At 38.3% G+C, this 5,656-nt stretch overlaps 1 long non-coding RNA gene across 1 annotated transcript; it reads right to left on the bottom strand.

The window, feature by feature from the left end:
* Positions 1-4,890: 4,890 nt before the first annotated feature.
* Positions 4,891-5,388, bottom strand: LOC147897169 (uncharacterized). Its single transcript, XR_015541804.1, has 2 exons — positions 5,249-5,388; positions 4,891-5,058 (listed from the first exon to the last, which is right to left on the bottom strand). It is a non-coding gene; the product is annotated as an uncharacterized LOC147897169 (long non-coding RNA).
* Between the last annotated feature and the right edge of the window lie 268 nt (positions 5,389-5,656).

The raw sequence follows: 5,656 nt of genomic DNA, 5'->3' as shown, positions 1-5,656 counted from the left end.
GCATGTGCAACAGATTGGGGGATATATCAAACATATTGCACAAATAAAAAAATTCATTAAAATTTGGAAGTATTTTAGGGTTAGGGTTTAGTATTTAGGGTTAAGGATTTAGGATTTAGAATTTAGGGTTTAGGATTTAGAGTTTAGGATTTAGGGTTTGGGGTTTAGGATTTAGTGTTTAGGAGTTTAGGATTTAGGATTTAGGGTTTAGGGATTAAATATTTAAAGTTTAGGATTTACGATGGTTAAGTTCTTTTGGTATTAATTGTTTAAAGTTTAGGATCTAGGGTTTAGGTTCAATGCCTTCTCTACTAGTTTTGATATAAAAGTTATTAAGTAATAATAAGCTCAATGATTATTTATTGTGTCTTTTTTTGAGTTGCTAATCTATTTTTGTACATAAAACATGTATTCACCCTAACAGAGGGTATGGATGTGGTGTTATATAAGAAGAATGAAGTGGTGGCTTTTAGACAAATTCATCGTCTTGATCTTATGAACGTGTGTCATTTTCAATGTTGTGGTGAGAGAAGATGTGTAGTGATAATCACCAATGTTGTAAATCCTGAAGTACATTTAAAATATCCACATGGAGACTTTGAAAGATTGGGAGATATCTTACAATGTAACATATTTGATATGTAAGCACATAGAACGCTCTGGGACCAAGACGAAATTGTTCCAAAGACATACTTTCAAGATATCAAGAAAACTTATCATGAGGGGAAAAAAGTAGAGATGTTATCTTGCTCCGAAGAAGTTTTAGCAATTGGCAACTTTAAGGGCTATGCTCAGAGTTTTCTCTGTATAGTGGAGATAAATAAGTTGACTAGTGTAGGTGTCATTCAAAATGCAATGGATAGTACTTCACATCTAGATGTCCATAATACTACGTCTCATCTACAAGTTCATAGTACTTGTAATTGGGGGTTAGCTTTCTTGAAATCAAGTTTACCCAAGACAGTTTCCTTCAATGTCATGGAAGACACAATAAAATATTATTAGAAGAAAAGGACTATAACACAAATGGGATCCAAATTGATAAGAAGATATAGTATGATCAACAGTATCATAGTGGCATGTTCACAGGTATTGAGGACACTATAGTAATAGATGTTGATGCAGAAAAGTTTTCTTGTGTTACAAGTGACTCAAATATACTCACTGGTATAGAAGACTTGTCTTGTGTTGCAAGTGACTCGAACAGGCTCACTGGTATAGAAGACTTGTCCTATGTTGCAAGTGGCTCGAATAGGCTCACTGGTATAGAAGACTTGTCCTGTGTTGCAAGTGACTCAAACAGGCTCACTGGTATAGAAGACTTGTCTTGTGTTGCAAGTGACTCAAACATGCTGACTGATATAAAAGACTTGTCTTGTGTTGAGATTAATAAGATGGGACCACAAAGAAAAATACATGCAACGATCGATGAGATAAGTGATGCAATAACAAGAATGGATGATATTAGTGATAATGATCATGATGTTACCACTCGAATGCAGGGCAAAGGGGGTAGAGAATCTGAGACTTGTCATGTTGTTCGTAATATTGTTGCTAGCATGCTAGAGAATATAGATGGGAGAATCTTGAGTTACGAAGGAGAAAGAGTTCAACCACAAAATTCAAGAGGCATTGGCAACAAATTGACATCAATGAACTTGTCTACCAGATCGCCATTTCCAAGATATTATAAGGCATCAAATATTTCTCGAGCCCACACAACATTTGATTATAGAGATGAAGATTCAAGGGAAATGGATTTGAGGTTTGATGGTCTTACAACTGGAAAACGCAAGACACTATTTACAAAAAGAAAGTATGTGAGTGTGAAGAGGCAAAGAATCATGGCATCAATTGAAGAACCAAAGAGACATGTTATAATGTTATCCGAGGAGAATATGGAAAGGATGGTTATGTGAGTTTGTTGCAAGAGACTTTGCATTAGAAAAGTTGGGAAAGATGATTGTGTAGCTAGACGCCTTGGTATTTGGAGTAAGACAAGGCCTAATAGACATAACTATCTTCTTCAAGAGTTTTAATGCTGTCTTCATCAAGGCACTGATCAAGATTTGAGCACAAGACACTGTAAAGCTAGATTGAAACCCATGGTTAATGGAGAGACCCATTTGCAATTGAGGATATCGATGGTTAACTGGACTATCACATGGCACATATTGGACCATCTGGCAAGAGGTGAAAAAAAGTAGTTCATATAATTCATGGAAATACCTACAAGGTTAAATGCCATGGACGCACTATAAATGCAACCGCAACGTTAAAGTAAATTCTCGAAGACCATGCATTACCACACTCTCATCTTCAACAAACAATGCTAGATGGACGTGTCAAATGTCAACAACATCTTCCTTTGGGAATGACAAAGAAGGTATGTTCCTAGAAACTGTCAATAAAACTTTACAAGATAGAAACGAGAGCATGATTTCACGGTCAACCTTGTACAAAATTTGGCGTAGAGATTTTTGCCATGTTAAGACACCATCAAAGCAAAGGATGTCAAAATGTAAGACATGTCATGAATTAAAAAATGCAATTGAACATAGTAAATGTAAGCAGCAGGTAGCGAGGAAGATATATAAAATGGAGATCAATCCATTTACGTCATGTGCAGAATGCTCGAAAGTTGTATGCTTCTTGGAGAGAGAAAGCTATTTCACATGTCGATAATTAAGTCCATGTGCATCACCATTGATGGCATGGACTAGAATACAACTTCTTTGCCACGATATAGATGTATTCCACCGACATTGGAGAGCAAATGTGGACTAAAAACACACTTGTGTGGAGTATTAGTACATGGATACCGAATCTTTTGTTATGTATAAATTGATAGTTTGCATAACCATGATAGTAACCAGGCTGTTACATCAATCATGAAAGCAATAAGAAAGGTTAGAGATGCTCTTAAATGTTTATCTAACACATTGCGAATACAAGCTGATAATTGTTGGAGAGAGAACAAGAATAAGTATATATTTGCTTTATGCTCTATGCTAGTTGGTTTGAAAATATTTGAAGTGGAAGTTCGCTTTCTTCTTGTGGGCCATACACATGAAGACATAGATCATATCTTCAGTGTTATCTCATGTGAGTTGAAGTCAATGGATGTTTCGACAAAGGAGGATATGCTGTTTTGAATTGGGAAAGAAAATGGAGGGTCTCACAAGGAAGAATAAGAAAGAGTCTTTCATCACAAGAGAACTTCGTCGATACGTCATGAGAGAGAGCACTCCCAAGGGTTCCAAACATAGAAGAGCAAAACATAGAAGATTGCTCTTCTATAACTAGTTTTGGGCTCGAAAAAGAGTCTTTCATCACAGGAGAACTTCATCGATACGTCATGAGAGAGAGCACTCCCCAGGGTTACAAACACTGAAGATTGCTCTTCTATAACCGGTTGAGGGCTCGAGGATACCTAAGCAAAGTTCTGCACAAATGTTTTCGAAAAATCTCCTATAGCATGAGGACAGCTCTACTTGGCACTACTTCTAAACGAAAAAGTCAGACAGGTAAAAGGACCCCCCTGGTTCTTAAGATGGACTATTCAAAGTTCACAAAAGCTTTAAACCTTGGGGCCACCCTAAACCCTAAACTTCATCGGCTTTGCCAAAATCGTCTTGAGCTAAAGCATCTACCTCGTCCTCTCATTTGCTGGAGAAATCCAGCAGAGTTTCCTTTCATTATTTGTGTTTTCTCAAGTAAATATAGCAACTCACAACATTCAAAGTGCACATAATCACATGTTGCTTTTTGAATATATGGAGTGATAAGTCTATACGATAAGCCCATTACAACACATTGGGAGGAGAGGAAAGGCAATCCTACAAAGCCAAAAATGCTAAATGTATGCCATACCTACCTGAAAACAAGAGTGGAGATAAAGAGTCTACTATAAAGGAAGCTAAAAGGGTAAAGCTTGAAAATTAGCTTTAATTTCACACAACTTATGAAGGTGAATGATAATGCTAACAAGACTCAGTGCTTATGAAGGTGAATGATAATGCTAACAAGACTCAATGCTTGTGTGTCATTATATTTTGCTAAGTTCACACAAACTAATTCTATGGCCAAATCACTACTCATGTGAATTTTCCTTATGAATGGCAATTCGCGAATGAGAGGTAAGAGATAGAAGACTACAAAGTTTCCTTTCATTATTTGAAGAGAATCCCCAAAGATTTACAAACTTAACAAAATTTTCAACACCTTGCAAGTGTAAGAAGTATGTCACCTATATTTATGTAGAGGAAACAAAATTTTCAACACCTTGCAAGTGTAAGAAGTATGTCACCTATATTTATGTAGAGGAAACTGCACGTATGATATTTAAGGATTGAGGGCAACATCATTGGGCACACAAAGATTGTTTGCATGTGAAGGATTAGAGACATCATTGTCCTTAAAAGGGTTTAAGGTAACATCGATAAGGTCTTTATTATATGCAAATGTGGAAAAGAAATCTCTAATTCCAAGAAGAAGTAAAGGCAATGATGCATTCTCTTTCTTTTTTTAAAAGAAGTAAAATTAGCACATTCTTTTTTTCCTTTTTTTTATAGTAAAGGAACTTATACTAGGGTCCTAGAACACTCACAGAAGCATAAAGCCACATAAAAACTCCCAAAAGTTACGAAAGCGAGTGGAAAATAATCACAAAAGGAGGTAATACGAGTTAGTTAAGTCCGGATATACATATTGAGCTAATAAACACAAAATCCGGATATACATATTGAGCTAATAAACACAAAATCCATCCATGCATGGGAAGCTTTGTAAGCCTAAAGCTCAGGTTTTCCATGCTCCTCATTTGCATGGATGGCCGCGGCCTTCTTTGTGATCATTTCTTGCCAGTGACACCTGCTGTAGCGTTCTTTGCACCCGCGGACTGCGCGCGGGCTGCAAAGCTGCCTTTCGCCACCCCTCCACCTCCGGCCTTCGCCGTCGCCGACTGAATTCTGCTCGCTGCCGTCCCCGACATTGGGGTCTTGTTGCCACTTCCGCCCTTTCCTGACATGGCTTCCGCTCCCCTGATCCAACAACAACCTGCTTACAAAGAGCAAACCGTTCGTACTTCAGTAACCATCCTGTATATAAGAAACGGAGATCCATCCTACCATCCATAGCACACGCTCCCTACCACACGCATCGCTTGCGTAGATCTTGCTAGAACGGGCCTGACATGAAAAACTACGTTTACACATGTGGAGCAACGATTGTAATACACAGTACTCACAAAGAAAGGCTCGAACTCGATCGCAAACGCTTAACGTAAAGGCTCCGCAAGATAGCAGACGCTGGAAGAATGCATCGACTTAAATAGACAGCCCCTCAGCACGAAGCTTCTCGGCAATTGCAGTGCACCGCGGGCGTCCTCAGCACGCTTAAGTCAGTGGTAGCAATTACTTTCCTTTCACATCGCAATTACATACAGAAAATATCTGCAGCCTGTCCCCTTCCATCATAGTGCGAGGTTGAGATCATACGGAAAGCCATGGATGGAGGGAAATCCTGATGATATTCTCTCGCAAATGCAAGGCGAAGAGAAATATAGCAGTCTTTTCCTGATTTTGCGTACGACAGCTGAATTTATCCTCGGCATCAAACATCTCGTCTCACTTGTCCACTCGGTAGTCCTTTAGTA

This window comes from Dipteris shenzhenensis, chromosome 11 (assembly GCF_047967505.1).
Source record: "Dipteris shenzhenensis isolate YYH24624 ecotype China chromosome 11, Dip_SZ_1.0, whole genome shotgun sequence".
Classification (NCBI taxonomy): domain Eukaryota; kingdom Viridiplantae; phylum Streptophyta; class Polypodiopsida; order Gleicheniales; family Dipteridaceae; genus Dipteris; species Dipteris shenzhenensis.
This window is presented reverse-complemented; position numbering and strand designations above follow the sequence as displayed.